At 39.5% G+C, this 15,688-nt stretch overlaps 2 long non-coding RNA genes across 2 annotated transcripts; one reads left to right on the top strand and one right to left on the bottom strand.

Moving 5' to 3' along the window:
- Window positions 1–3,440: 3,440 nt before the first annotated feature.
- Window positions 3,441–5,095, top strand: LOC139108376 (uncharacterized). Its single transcript, XR_011546648.1, has 2 exons — window positions 3,441–4,913; window positions 5,027–5,095. It is a non-coding gene; the product is annotated as an uncharacterized lncRNA (long non-coding RNA).
- Window positions 5,096–8,119: 3,024 nt separating this feature from the next.
- LOC139108378 (uncharacterized) lies at window positions 8,120–8,801 on the bottom strand. Its single transcript, XR_011546649.1, has 2 exons — window positions 8,461–8,801; window positions 8,120–8,401 (listed from the first exon to the last, which is right to left on the bottom strand). It is a non-coding gene; the product is annotated as an uncharacterized lncRNA (long non-coding RNA).
- Window positions 8,802–15,688: the final 6,887 nt, after the last annotated feature.

Raw genomic sequence — 15,688 nt, 5'->3', positions numbered from 1 at the left:
TTTGAGGTTAAAGTTATATTTTGACCATTTTCTCACTTTTTAATTAACTGAGGCTCTCGGGCAATCTAAAATCGGTCCCTCACGATAGAGGAGGGTACTCTAATTAAATTCTAACGCATGACATACCTGAATTCATTCTGCAAAGTGTTAGTGCTATCTGGAGTACTGGGTAAGTCGAGGAATTTTCTCTTGCACCAGGAATGGTCAGAGAGACTTCTGCGGCTTTCCCGGGTCTTCGGACGGTTTCCTTGGTTAGTTTCCGTCGCGAACCTTTCGTCCCCAAAGCGCCAAACCTGTAAATAAAGCAGAAGTATTTTTAAATTAAAACTAAAAATCTCATAAGTTACACATTGAGATTAAAGTTATATTTTGACAATTTTCTCACTTTTTAATTAACTGAGGCTTTCGGGCAATCTAAAATCGGTCCCTCACAATAGAGGAGGGTACTCTAATTAAATTCTAACGCATGACATACCTGAATTCACTCTGCAAAGTGTTAATGCTATCTGGAGTACTGGGTAAGTCGAAGATTTTTCTCTTGCACCAGGAATGGTCAGAGAGACTTCTGCGGCTTTCCCGGGTCTTCGGACGGTTTTCTTGGTTAGTTTCCGTCGCGAACCTTTCGTCCCCAAAGCGCCAAACCTGTAAATAAAGCAGAAGTATTTTTAAATTAAAACTAAAAATCTCATAAGTGACACTTTGAGGTTAAAGTTATATTTTGACAATTTTCTCACTTTTTAATTAACTGAGGCTTTCGGGCAATCTAAAATCGGTCCCTCACGATAGAGGAGGGTACTCTAATTAAATTCTAACGCATGACATACCTGAATTCACTCTGCAAAGTGTTAGTGCTATCTGGTGTACTGGGTAAGTCGAGGAATTTTCTCTTGCACCAGGAATGGTCAGAGAGACTTCTGCGGCTTCCCCGGGTCTCCGGACGGTTTCTTTGGTTAGCTGCCGTCACGTACCTTTTGCCTATAAAGTTTAAAGCCTGAAAAACAAATAGAAATATTTGTTTTTCAGGCTTTAAATTTTAATCAATAACACATACCTGTCACTTTTAGAACTTTTATAAAAATTAGTTCCCGTTGATGCACAGTCTTGGCACTTTGTGAGAATTAAAAAGACTGTTTAAATTAGTTAAAAAAATCCAACCGGACACTCAAGGAAACAGTTGATCTCCCACAAACGAATAAAATAAGCATAAAATATTTCGCGTAAAATATTCACCAATGGAAACACAGCATTAATACTGGCATTCATGAAACGATTTGATTAATAAAATATTGTAAAAATACTTAACAAATAGCATTAAATTGTTGTAAATTAACGTGCAAAATACGATTCAGTATAAAAATTTATAAATAACGCCAAAAACACATTCAAAATGTCACTTGATTATTTTCAACCAATAGGAACACAGCATTAGTACTGACATTCATGAAACGATTCGATTAATAAAATATTGTAAAAATAATTAATAAATAGCATTAAATTGTTGTAAACTAACTTGCAAAATACGATTTAGTATAAAAATTTATAAATAACGCCAAAAACACGTGCAAAATGTCACTTGATTATTTTCAACCAATAGGAACACAGCATTAGTACTGACATTCATGAAACGACTCGATTAATAAAATATTGTAAAAATAATTAATAAATAGCATTAATTGTTGTAAACTAACTTGCAAAATACGGTTTAGTATAAAAATTTATAAATAACGCCAAAAACACGTGCAAAATGTCACTTGATTATTTTCAACCAATAGGAACACAGCATTAGTACTGACATTCATGAAACGACTTGATTAATAAAATATTGTAAAAATAATTAATAAATAGCATTAATTGGTGTAAACTAACTTGCAAAATACGATTTAGTATAAAAATTTTTAAATAACGCCAAAAACACGTGCAAAATGTCACTTGATTATTTTCAACCAATAGGAACACAGCATTAGTACTGACATTCATGAAACGACTCGATTAATAAAATATTGTAAAAATAATTAATAAATAGCATTAATTGTTGTAAACTAACTTGCAAAATACGATTTAGTATAAAAATTTATAAATTACGCCAAAAACACGTGCAAAATGTCACTCAATAAATTTCAACCAATAGGAACACAGCATTAGTACTGACATTCATGAAACGACATAGGGAAAAAATGGTAGGTGTTGGGGGAAGTTTCCGCGGTCATTCTACCGACGACTTTTGACCGAGCAACAAGGTGACGTATACCTTGCTTGAAGTGACAGTTTGATTTTTGTGTCGGGATCCAAGGTTAATAGAAAGTGTCGTGGACTATCCTGCGAGTGTCTACCGCGGTAGGAATGTTTTATATCGCGGCCCGTTTTATACCGATGCTTTGTGCAGAAATCTAAAATTTAACGAAAAAAGTGGTCGCGCGTTTTGCATAACGGTAGAGATAAAAAGCGGGATAGTGAATACTCCCCGGTGGGGGTAACACAAGGGGGTAAAGAATATCCTGCGCGATAGTAGGGAAAGCATTGAAGGTGTTGGGGGAAGTTTTCGCGGTCATTCTACCAACGACTTTTGACCGCGCAACAAGGTGACGTGGACCTCGCTTGAAGTGACAGTTAGATTCTTGTGTCGGGATTCAAGGTTAATAGGAAGTGTCGTGGACTATCCCGCGAGTGTCTACCGCGATAGGAATATTTTATATCGCGGCGCGTTTTATACCGGTGCTTCGTGCAAGTTTTGTGTCGTTTGTTACACCGACCGAAGTATTAAAGTGACAGTTAGACCGCGCTTACGTCTCAGGGTCGTGTTTAAAGATTTAACGGAAGTGTCGTGAATATCCCGCGAGTGATCTAGTGCGCGGAGAACGTTATTTTATCATAAAACAAGAATGCTTTTTCGTAATCGGAATATTGTTTCGCGCTTTCGGGATATAATAATTCGCGTTTCAATTTATTTTTTAATTAATCGTCGTACAGCCAGAGTACGCGTTATCTCTTGCGGAGTGTCGATTTTCTGTCTGGTAAGACGTGCTAATAGTACAGTGACCGGTAATGATGACTTGACTCATTGTGGCGAAGGCGGCTAACGCGCGTGAGCTAGAGTGGAGTGCGTTAGGCCTTACCGCGGATCGTGTGCGTGAACCTTGGAGTACCGAGAGAAGCGAGAGAACGAGGGAAAAGTTGAAGGAAGGCATCTTTATGTTCTGTTCTGTTCACGACCGTGCGTGTGAGAGAGAACGCATGAGTGATCGCTAAGAAATCATTATAGGCGCCTCTAATGATTTCTTAGCGATCATTCGTGCGTTCTCTTCACATGTACGGTCGCGAACAGAACAAGCATGAAGATGCCTTCCAACTTTCTCTCGTTTTCTCGTTTCTTTCGGTACTTCAGGACTCACGTACGCGATCCGCGGTAAGGCCTGACACTCCACCTAGCTTACGCGTTAGTCGCCGTTGCCGCATTGAGTCATGCTATTATTGCCAGTCACTACTATTACATGCAATTCGGGAAACGGCATCTTTTGCTTGAGAGATTCGCGTTACGCCGGATTGTGCGATGCGTATTTTAGTAGTTTTAAATTTTTATTTAAACAATTTTTTCTTGTTTTATAATAATTTAAGCTATGAGTCATAGTGTAATAAAGTGCGCGATGAATATGAGTCATAGTGTTATGAAGTGCGCGGTGAATATGAGTCATAGTGTAATAAAGTGCGCGGTGAATATTAGGTGAGTGAGTGTGAGTGTACAGTGTCGCGTTTTCGTATATAGTACGGGGTACCGTGTTTAAGTTATTATAAAACAAGGTCGCTTTTTTCGTGATCGGAATATTGTTTCGCGCTTTCGGGTTATAATTCGCGTTTTCAATTTATTTTTTAATTGATCGTCGTACAGCCCGGAGTATTCGTCGGTCCCTCGCGGAGTGTCGTTTTCTGTTTCGTTAGCCGTGACTGATAGTGCGTGCGCTACTGCACGCAATTCGGGAAATTGGCATCTGCTGCTTGAGAGATTCGCGTTACACCGGATTGTGCGATGCGTATTTTAGTAGTTTTAAATTCCTATTCGAACAATTTTTCCTTGTTTTATAATAATTTAAACTAGGTATGAGTGATAGTGTAATAAAGTGCGCGGTGAATATGAGTCATAGTGTTATGAAGTGCGCGGTGAATATTATGTGAGTGAGTGTAAATGTGAGTGTACAGTGTCGCGTTTTCGTTTATAATACGGGGTGCCGTGTTTAAGTTATTACAAAACAAGGTCGCTTTTCTCGTAATCGGAATATTGTTTCGCGCTTTCGGGATATAGTAATTCGCGTTTTTAATTTATTTTTTAATGGATCGTCGTACAGCCCGGAGTATTCGTCGGTCCCTCGCGGAGTGTCGTTTTCTGTTTCGTTAGACGTGACTGATAGTGCGTGCGCTACTGCACGCAATTCGGAAAATTGGCATCTGCTGCTTGAGAGATTCGCGTTACGCCGGATTGTGCGACGCGTATTTTAGTAGTTTTAAAGTCCTATTCGAACAATTTTTCCTTGTTTTGTAATAATTTAAACTAGGTATGAGTGATAGTGTAATAAAGTGCGCGATGAATATGAGTCATAGTGTTATGAAGTGCGCGGTGAATATGAGTCATAGTGTAATAAAGTGCGCGGTGAATATTATGTGAGTAAGTGAGTGTGAGTGTACAGTGTCGCGTTTTCGTTTATAATACGGGGTGCCGTGTTTTAATAATAATTTAAACTATGAGTGATAATGTAAACTAACGAGTGATAATTTAAATTATGAGTGATAGCGTTAGTGGTTAATGACAGTATTTCGCGAGAGTTTCCAGTGCGCGAAAAGATGACTCAACGACGACGACAACCTCCCATCTGAGAGGAGGAGCAGGCCCGGGGGGCATCCTGCTACGGCGGAGCAACTTTTAGGTAAGCATTAATTTTTAAATAAAATCTTTATTAAAGAAAACCTTTACATTTTTATATTAATCTTATTGACTAACTGGCATGTCTACATAATTCTTTTCCTTTTTATGTTACAGTCACCGGCACAACTCACCAACTCCGCCGAAATTTATGCAGATTGGCAAGTCGCATGCTTTTTTTTACAATTTCTTTATTTGATAAATTAAATACCTTTAATTAAAATACAGGCGCGCGCCTGTATACATATATTACATGTATTTTTTTGTACTAATATTATATTGTTTTGAAATAAAAGATGTGTAGAATGCATCAAAAATTTTTAACCACACCGGTTGTACTCACAGAAAATATTAAAAGTATATACAACCGACAGTCCGCAGTCTGTTAAAGTGGGACGGGAAATTTTTGATGCATTGTACATTAAAAATTTACAATACATTATACCTTGAAAATGTCGGACCATACACAATTCGGTGACTCGAATTACGTACTACTTAAAATTATTTTAAACTCCGCGATGTTACCGAGAAGCGGATCTGCGAAATCTGCCGGCGACGCCACGAAAAAACACTACTGGGTAAGTCGAGGATTTTTCTCTTGCACCAGGAATGGTCAGAGAGACTTCTGCGGCTTCCCGGGTCTCCGGACGGTTTCCTTGGTTAGTTTCCGTCGCGAACCTTTCGTCCCCAAAGCGCCAAACCTGTAAATAAAACAGAAGTATTTTTAAATTAAAACTAAAAATCTCATAAGTGACACATTGAGGTTACAGTTATATTTTGACTATTTTCTCACTTTTTAATTAATTGAGGCTCTCGAGCAATTTAAAATCGGTCCCTCACGATAGAGGAGGGTACTCTAATTAAATTCTAACGCATGACATACCTGAATTCACTCTGCAAAGTGTTAGTGCTATCTGGAGTACTGGGTAAGTCGAGGATTTTTCTCTTGCACCAGAAATGGTCAGAGAGACTTCTGCGGCTTCCCCTAGTCTCCGGACGGTTTCTTTGGTTAATTTCCGTCGCGAACCTTTCGTCCCCAAAGCGCCAAACCTGTAAATAAAGCAGAAGTATTTTTAAATTAAAACTAAAAATCTTATAAGTGACACTTTGATGTTAAAGTTTTTTTCGACAATTTTCTCACTTTTTAATTAACTGAGGCTCTCGAGCAATCTAAAATCGGTCCCTCACGATAGAGGAGGGTACTCTAATTAAATTCTAACGCATGACATACCTGAATTCACTCTGCAAAGTGTTAGTGCTATCTGGAGTACTGGGTAAGTCGAGGATTTTTCTTTTGCACCAGGAATGGTCAGAGAGACTTCTGCGGCTTCCCCGGGTCTCCGGACGGTTTCCTAGGTTAGTTTCCGTCGCGAACCTTTCGTCCCCAAAGCGCGAAACCTGTAAATAAAGCAGAAGTATTTTTAAATTCAAATTAAAAATCTCATAAGTAACACTTTCAGGTTAAAGTTATATTTTGACAATTTTCTCACTTTTTAATTAATTGAGGCTCTCGAGCAATCTAAAATCAATCCCTCACGATAGAGGAGGGTATTTCAATTAAATTCTAACGCATGACATACTTGAATTCACTCTGCAAAGTGTTAGTGCTATCTGGAGTACTGGGTAAGTCGAGGAATTTTCTCTTGCACCAGGAATGGTCAGAGAGACTTCTGCAGCTTCCCCGGGTCTCCGGACGGTTTCCTTGGTTAGTTTCCGTCGCGAACCTTTCGTCCCCTAAGCGCGAAACCTGTAAATAAAGCAGAAGTATTTTTAAATTCAAATTAAAAATCTCATAAGTGACACTTTCAGGTTAAAGTTATATTTTGACAATTTTCTCACTTTTTAATTAATTAAGGCTCTCGAGCAATCTAAAATCAATCCCTCACGATAGAGGAGGGTATTCCAATTAAATTCTAACGCATGACATACCTGAATTCACTCTGCAAAATGTTAGTGCTATCTGGAGTACTGGGTAAGTCGAGGAATTTTCTCTTGCACCAGGAATGGTCAGAGAGACTTCTGCGGCTTCCCCGGGTCTCCGGACGGTTTCCTTGGTTAGTTTCCATCGCGAACCTTTCGTCCCCAAAGCGCGAAACCTGTAAATAAAGCAGAAGTATTTTTTAATTCAAATTAAAAATCTCATAAGTGACACTTTCAGGTTAAAGTTATATTTTGACAATTTTCTCACTTTTTAATTAACTGAGGCTTTCGAGCAATCTAAAATCGGTCCCTCACGATAGAGGAGAGTACTCTAATAAAATTCTAACGCATGACATACCTGAATTCACTCTGCAAAGTGTTAGAGCTATCTGGAGTACTGGGTAAGTCGAGGAATTTTCTCTTGCACCAGGAATGGTCAGAGAGACTTCTGCGGCTTCCCCGGGTCTCCAGACGGTTTCCTTGGTTAGTTTCCGTCGCGAACCTTTCGTCCCCAAAGCGCGAAACCTGTAAATAAAGCAGAAGTATTTTTAAATTCAAATTAAAAATCTCATAAGTGACACATTGAGGTTACAGTTATATTTTGACTATTTTCTCACTTTTTAATTAATTGAGGCTCTCGAGCAATTTAAAATCGGTCCCTCACGATAGAGGAGGGTACTCTAATTAAATTCTAACGCATGACATACCTGAATTCACTCTGCAAAGTGTTAGTGTTATCTGGAGTACTGGGTAAGTCGAGGAATTTTCTCTTGCACCAGGAATGGTCAGAGAGACTTCTGCGGCTTCCTCGAGTCTCCGGACGGTTTCCTTGGTTAGTTTCCGTCGCGAACCTTTCGTCCCCAAAGCGCCAAACCTGTAAATAAAGCAGAAGTATTTTTAAATTCAAACTAAATATCTCATAAGTGACACATTGAGGTTAAAGTTATATTTTGACAATTTTCTCACTTTTTAATTAACTGAGGCTTTCGAGCAATCTAAAATCGGTCCCTCACGATAGAGGAGGGTACTCTAATAAAATTCTAACGCATGACATACCTGAATTCACTCTGCAAAGTGTTAGTGCTATCTGGAGTACTGGGTAAGTCGAGGAATTTACTCTTGCACCAGGAATGGTCAGAGAGACTTCTGCGGCTTCCCCGGCTCTCCGGACGGTTTCCTTGGTTAGTTTCCGTCGCGAACCTTTCGTCCCCAAAGCGCGAAACCTGTAAATAAAGCAGAAGTATTTTTAAATTAAAACTAAAAATCTCATAAGTGACACATTGAGGTTAAAGTTATATTTTGACTAATTTCTCACTTTTTAATTAATTGAGGCTCTCGAGCAATCTAAAATCGGTCCCTCACGATAGAGGAGGGTACTCTAATTAAATTCTAACGCATGACATACCTGAATTCACTCTGCAAAGTGTTAGTGCTATCTGGAGTACTGGGTAAGTCGAGGAATTTTCTCTTGCACCAGGAATGGTCAGAGAGACTTCTGCGGCTTCCCCGGAACTCCGGATGGTCTCGTTGGTTAGCTGCCGTCACGTATCTTTTGCCTATAAAGTTTAAAGCCTGTAAAACAAATAGAAATATTTGTTTTTCTGACTTAAACTTTAATCAATAACACATACCTGTCACTTTTAAAACTTTTATAAAAATTAGTTTCCGTTGATGCACAGTTTTGGCACTTTGTGGGAATAAAAAAGACGGTTTAAATTTGTTAAAAAATCCAACCGGACACTCGAGGAAACAGTTGATCTCCTACAAACGAATAAAATAAGCATAAAATATTTTGCGTAAAATATTCACCAATGGAGAAACAGCATTAATACTGGCATTCATGAAACGACTCGATTAATAAAATAATGTAAAAATACTTAATAAATAGCATTAAATTGTTGTAAATTAACGAGCAAAATACGATAAAGTATAAAAACTTATAAATAACGCCAAAAACAAGTTTAAAGTATCACTCAATTTATTTCAACCAATAGGAACACAGCATTAGTACTGACATTCATGAAACGACTCGATTAATAAAATATTGTAAAAATAATTAATAAATAGCATTAATTGTTGTAAACTAACTTGCAAAATACGATTTAGTATAAAAACTTATAAATAACGCACAAAAAAGGTGTAAAACGTTATTCGATTAATTTGAACCAATAGGAACACAGTATTAGTACTGACATTCATGAAACGACTCGATTAATAAAATATTGTAAAAGTAATTAATAAATAGCATTAAATTGTTGTAAACTAACTTGCAAAATACGATTTAGTATAAAAACTTATAAATAACGCCAAAAACACGTGCAAAATGTCACTCGATTATTTTCAACCAATAGGAACACAGCATAAGTACTGACATTCATGAAACGACTTGATTAATAAAATATTGTAAATATACTTAATAAATAGCATTAAATTGTTTTAAATTGACGTGCAAAATAGCCTAGCTCTTCTGGGTCGCGAGATATTTCACATTTTCCGAAAAACTTTGATCGTTAATATCTCGGTCCACAGGCGTCGTAGGACTCTGATCGAAAGCTCGTTTTGAAGGGCTTGAAAGCCCGCGTCGAACAAAAAAAAAGCGCAATAGCCTAGCTCATCTGGTTCGCGAAATATTTCACATTTTCCGAAAAACTTTGATCGTTAATATCTCGGTCCACAAACGTCGTAGGGGTCTGATCGAAAGCTCGTTTTGAAGGGCTTGAAAGCCCGCGTCGAACAAGAAAAAGCGCAATAGCCTAGCTCTTCTGGTTCGCGAGATATTTCACATTTTCCGAAAAACTTTGATCGTTAATATCTCGGTCCACAGGCGTCGTAGGGGTCTGATCGAAAACTCGTTTTGAAGGGCTTGAAAGCCCGCGTCGAACAAAAAAAAGCGCAATAGCCTAGCCCTTCTGGTTCGCGAGATATTTCACATTTTCCGAAAAACTTTGATCGTTAATATCTCGGTCCACAGACGTCGTAGGGGTCTGATCGAAAGCTCGTTTTGAAGGGCTTGAAAGCCCGCGTCGAACAAAAAAAAGCGCAATAGCCTAGCTCTTCTGGTTCGCGAGATATTTCACATTTTCCGAAAAACTTTGATCGTTAATATCTCGGTCCACAGGCGTCGTAGGGGTCTGATCGAAAGCTCGTTTTAAAGGGCTTGAAAGCCCGCGTCGAACAAAAAAAAGCGCAATAGCCTAGCTCATCTGGTTCGCGAGATATTTCACATTTTCCGAAAAACTTTGATCGTTAATATCTCGGTCCACAGGCGTCGTAGGGGTCTGATCGAAAGCTCGTTTTGAAGGGCTTGAAAGCCCGCGTCGAACAAAAAAAGCGCAATAGCCTAGCTCTTCTGGTTCGCGAGATATTTCACATTTTCCGAAAAACTTTGATCGTTAATATCTCGGTCCACAGGCGTCGTAGGGATCTGATCGAAAGCTCGTTTTGAAGGGCTTGAAAGCCCGCGTCGAACAAAAAAAAGCGCAATAGCCTAGCTCTTCTGGTTCGCGAGATATTTCACATTTTCCGAAAAACTTTGATCGTTAATATCTCGGTCCACAGGCGTCGTAGGGGTCTGATCGAAAGCTCGTTTTGAAGGGCTTGAAAGCCCGCGTCGAACAAAAAAAGCGCAATAGCCTAGCTCATCTGGTTCGCGAGATATTTCACATTTTCCGAAAAACTTTGATCGTTAATATCTCGGTCCACAGGCGTCGTAGGGGTCTGATCGAAAGCTCGTTTTGAAGGGCTTGAAAGCCCGCGTCGAACAAAAAAAGCGCAATAGCCTAGCTCTTCTGGTTCGCGAGATATTTCACATTTTCCGAAAAACTTTGATCGTTAATATCTCGGTCCACAGGCGTCGTAGGGGTCTGATCGAAAGCTCGTTTTGAAGGGCTTGAAAGCCCGCGTCGAACAAAAAAAGCGCAATAGCCTAGCTCTTCTGGTTCGCGAGATATTTCACATTTTCCGAAAAACTTTGATCGTTAATATCTCGGTCCACAGGCGTCGTAAGGGTCTGATCGAAAGCTCGTTTTGAAGGGCTTGAAAGCCCGCGTCGAACAAAAAAAAGCGCAATAGCCTAGCTCATCTGGTTCGCGAGATATTTCACATTTTCCGAAAAACTTTGATCGTTAATATCTCGGTCCACAGGCGTCGTAGGGGTCTGATCGAAAGCTCGTTTTGAAGGGCTTGAAAGCCCGCGTCGAACAAAAAAAGGCGCAATAGCCTAGCTCTTCTGGTTCGCGAGATATTTCACATTTTCCGAAAAACTTTGATCGTTAATATCTCGGTCCACAGGCGTCGTAGGGGTCTAATCGAAAGCTCGTTTTGAAGGGCTTAAAAACCCGCGTCGAACAAAAAAAAGCGCAATAGCCTAGCTCTTCTGGTTCGCGAGATATTTAACATTTTCTAAAAGGAGGTGGCACGGTCAGTTTGTGCCACCTCCTTGATTTTATAGGCACCTGATACTTTTAAAATTTGTATCAGGTGCATATAAAGTCGAGGAGGTGGCACGAACTGACCGTGCCACCTCTTTTTAGAAAATGTTAAATATCTCGTGAACCAGAAGACAGATGCGGTTTTGTTCAGCGCGTTTCAACCTTAAAACGCTTTTGATGAGACCCACGACTCTGTGTTCGAGATATTTGACCAACTTTGATCGTTAATATCTCGGTCCACAGGCGTCGTAGGGGTCTAATCGAAAGCTCGTTTTGAAGGGCTTGAAATTGCAGCCGAATGTCCGCGTTATTCAGTTTTTCTATTCACGAGATAACATTTTCTAAAAAGGAGATGGCACAATCAGTTCGCTTCACCTCCTTCTCGACGGCAGCACCTGATACTTTAAAATTTGTATCAGGTGCACAGCCGAGGAGGTGGTGACGGTCAGATCGTGCCACTTCCCCGATTTTTATATTACTTTAACTGAGATAAGTAAATTTTAAAAAGATTGTGCGTTTGCAAGTTAGAGGTGTAGGCAACGGACAACTGACCGTGCCACTTTCTTTAGAAAATGTTTAAATATCTCCCCGCGAACCAAGAAGAGCTAGGCTATTTTTCAGCTTTCTTTTTTGTTCGACGCGGGTTTTCAAGCCCTTCAAAACGAGCTTTCGATTAGACCCCTACGACGCCTGTGGACCGAGATATTAACGATCAAAGTTTTTCGGAAAATGTGAAATATCTCGCGAACCAGAAAAGCTAGGCTATTGCGCTTTTTTGTTCGACGCGGGCTTTCAAGCCCTTAAAACGAGCTCGATCAGACCCCTACGACGCCTGTGGACCGAGATATTAACGATCAAAGTTTTTCGGAAAATGTGAAATATCTCGCGAACCAGAAGAGCTAGGCTATTGCGCTTTTTTGTTCGACGCGGGCTTTCAAGCCCTTAAAAACGAGCTGATCAGACCCCTACGACGCCTGTGGACCGAGATATTAACGATCAAAGTTTTTCGGAAAATGTGAAATATCTCGCGAACCAGAAGAGCTAGGCTATTGCGCTCTTTTTTGTTCGACGCGGGCTTTCAAGCCCTTCAAAACGAGCTTTCGATCAGACCCCTACGACGCCTGTGGACCGAGATATTAACGATCAAAGTTTTTCGGAAAATGTTAAATATCTCGCGAACCAGAAGAGCTAGGCTATTGCGCTTTTTTTTGTTCGACGCGGGCTTTCAAGCCTTTCAAAACGAGCTTTCGATCAGACCCCTACGACGCCTGTGGACCGAGATATTAACGATCAAAGTTTTTCGGAAAATGTGAAATATCTCGCGAACCAGAAGAGCTAGGCTATTGCGCTCTTTTTTGTTCGACGCGGGCTTTCAAGCCCTTCAAAACGAGCTTTCGATCAGACCCCTACGACGCCTGTGGACCGAGATATTAACGATCAAAGTTTTTCGGAAAATGTGAAATATCTCGCGAACCAGAAGAGCTAGGTTATTGCGCTTTTTTTTGTTCGACGCGGGCTTTCAAGCCCTTCAAAACGAGTTTTCGATCAGAGTCCTACGACGCCTGTGGATCGAGATATTAACGATCAAAGTTTTTCGGAAAATGTTAAATATCTCGCGAACCAGAAGAGCTAGGCTATTGCGCTTTTTTTTGTTCGACGCGGGCTTTCAAGCCTTTCAAAACGAGCTTTCGATCAGACCCCTACGACGCCTGTGGACCGAGATATTAACGATCAAAGTTTTTCGGAAAATGTAAAATATCTCGCGAACCAGAAGAGCTAGGCTATTGCGCTTTTTTTTGTTCGACGCGGGCTTTCAAGCTCTTCAAAACGAGCTTTCGATCAGACCCCTACGACGCCTGTGGACCGAGATATTAACGATCAAAGTTTTCCGGATAATGTGAAATATCTCGCGAACCAGAAGAGCTAGGCTATTGCGCTCTTTTTTGTTCGACGCGGGCTTTCAAGCCCTTCAAAACGAGCTTTCGATCAGACCCCTACGACGCCTGTGGACCGAGATATTAACGATCAAAGTTTTTCGGAAAATGTGAAATATCTCGCGAACCAGATGAGCTAGGCTATTGCGCTTTTTTTTGTTCGACGCGGGCTTTCAAGCCCTTTAAAACGAGCTTTCGATCAGACCCCTACGACGCCTGTGGACCGAGATATTAACGATCAAAGTTTTTCAAAAAATGTGAAATATCTCGCGAACCAGAAGAGCTAGGCTATTGCGCTTTTTTTTGTTCGACGCGGGCTTTCAAGCCCTTCAAAACGAGCTTTCGATCAGAGTCCTACGACGCCTGTGGACCGAGATATTAACGATCAAAGTTTTTCGGAAAATGTGAAATATCTCGCGACCCAGAAAAGCTAGGCTATTTTGCACGTCAATTTAAAACAATTTAATGCTATTTATTAAGTATATTTACAATATTTTATTAATCAAGTCGTTTCATGAATGTCAGTACTTATGCTGTGTTCCTATTGGTTGAAAATAATCGAGTGACATTTTGCACGTGTTTTTGGCGTTATTTATAAGTTTTTATACTAAATCGTATTTTGCAAATTAGTTTACAACAATTTAATGCTATTTATTAATTACTTTTACAATATTTTATTAATCGAGTCGTTTCATGAATGTCAGTACTAATGCTGTGTTCCTATTGGTTGAAATAAATTGAGTGATATTTTAAACTTGTTTTTGGCGTTATTTATAAGTTTTTATATTTAATCGTATTTTGCTCGTTAATTTACAACAATTTAATGCTATTTATTAAGTATTTTTACATTATTTTATTAATCGAGTTGTTTCATGAATGCCAGTATTAATGCTGTTTTTCCATTGGTGAATATTTTACGCAAAATATTTTATGCTTATTTTATTCGTTTGTAGGAGATCAACTGTTTCCTCGAGTGTCCGGTTGGATTTTTTAACAAATTTAAACCGTCTTTTTTATTCCCACAAAGTGCCAAAACTGTGCATCAACGGAAACTAATTTTTATAAAAGTTTTAAAAGTGACAGGTATGTGTTATTGATTAAAGTTTAAGTCAGAAAAACAAATATTTCTATTTGTTTTACAGGCTTTAAACTTTATAGGCAAAAGATACGTGACGGCAGCTAACCAACGAGACCATCCGGAGTTCCGGGGAAGCCGCAGAAGTCTCTCTGACCATTCCTGGTGCAAGAGAAAAATCCTCGACTTACCCAGTACTCCAGATAGCACTGACACTTTGCAGAGTGAATTTAGGTATGTCATGCATTAGAATTTAATTAAAATACTCTCCTCCATTGTGAGGGACCGATTTTAGATTGCCCGAGAGCCTCAGTTAATGAAAAAGTGAGAAAATAGTCAAAATATAACTTTAACATCAAAGTGTCACTTATAAGATTTTTAGTTTTAATTTAAAAATACTTCTGCTTTATTTACAGGTTTAGCGCTTTGGGGACGAAAGGTTCGCGACGGAAACTAATTAAGGAAATCGTCCGGAGACCCGGGGAAGCCGCAGAAGTCTCTCTGACCATTCCTGGTGCAAGAGAAAATTCCTCGACTTACCCAGTACTCCAGATAGCACTAACACTTTGCAGAGTGAATTCAGGTATGTCATGCGTTAGAATTTAATTAGAGTACCCTCCTCTATCGTGAGGGACCGATTTTAGATTGCTCGAGAGCCTCAATTAATTAAAAAGTGAGAAATTAGTCAAAATATAACTTTAACCTCAATGTGTCACTTATGAGATATTTAGTTTGAATTTAAAAATACTTCTGCTTTATTTACAGGTTTCGCGCTTTGGGGACGAAAGGTTCGCGACGGAAACTAACCAAGGAAACCGTCCGGAGACCCGGGGAAGCCGCAGAAATCTCTCTGACCATTCCTGGTGCAAGAGAAAATTCCTCGACTTACCCAGTACTCCAGATAACACTAACACTTTGCAGAGTGAATTCAGGTATGTCATGCGTTAGAATTTTATTAGAGTACCCTCCTCTATCGTGAGGGACCGATTTTAGATTGCTCGAAAGCCTCAGTTAATTAAAAAGTGAGAAAATAGTCAAAATATAACTTTAACCTCAATGTGTCACTTATGAGATATTTAGTTTGAATTTAAAAATACTTCTGCTTTATTTACAGGTTTCGCGCTTTGGGGACGAAAGGTTCGCGACAGAAACTAACCAAGGAAACCGTCCGGAGACTCGGGGAAGCCGCAGAAGTCTCTCTGACCATTCCTGGTGCAAGAGAAAATTCCTCGACTTACCCAGTACTCCAGATAGCACTAACATTTTGCAGAGTGAATTCAGGTATGTCATGCGTTAGAATTTAATTGGAATACCCTTCTCTATCGTGAGGGATTGATTTTAGATTGCTCGAGAGCCTCAATTAATTAAAAAGTGAGAAAATTGTCAAAATATAACTTTAACCTGAAAGTGTTACTTATGA

Source organism: Cardiocondyla obscurior, linkage group LG15 (genome assembly GCF_019399895.1).
Source record: "Cardiocondyla obscurior isolate alpha-2009 linkage group LG15, Cobs3.1, whole genome shotgun sequence".
Classification (NCBI taxonomy): Eukaryota; Metazoa; Arthropoda; class Insecta; order Hymenoptera; family Formicidae; genus Cardiocondyla; species Cardiocondyla obscurior.
The sequence above is the reverse complement of the archived record's forward strand: the minus strand, read 5'-3'. Positions and strand labels throughout refer to the sequence as shown.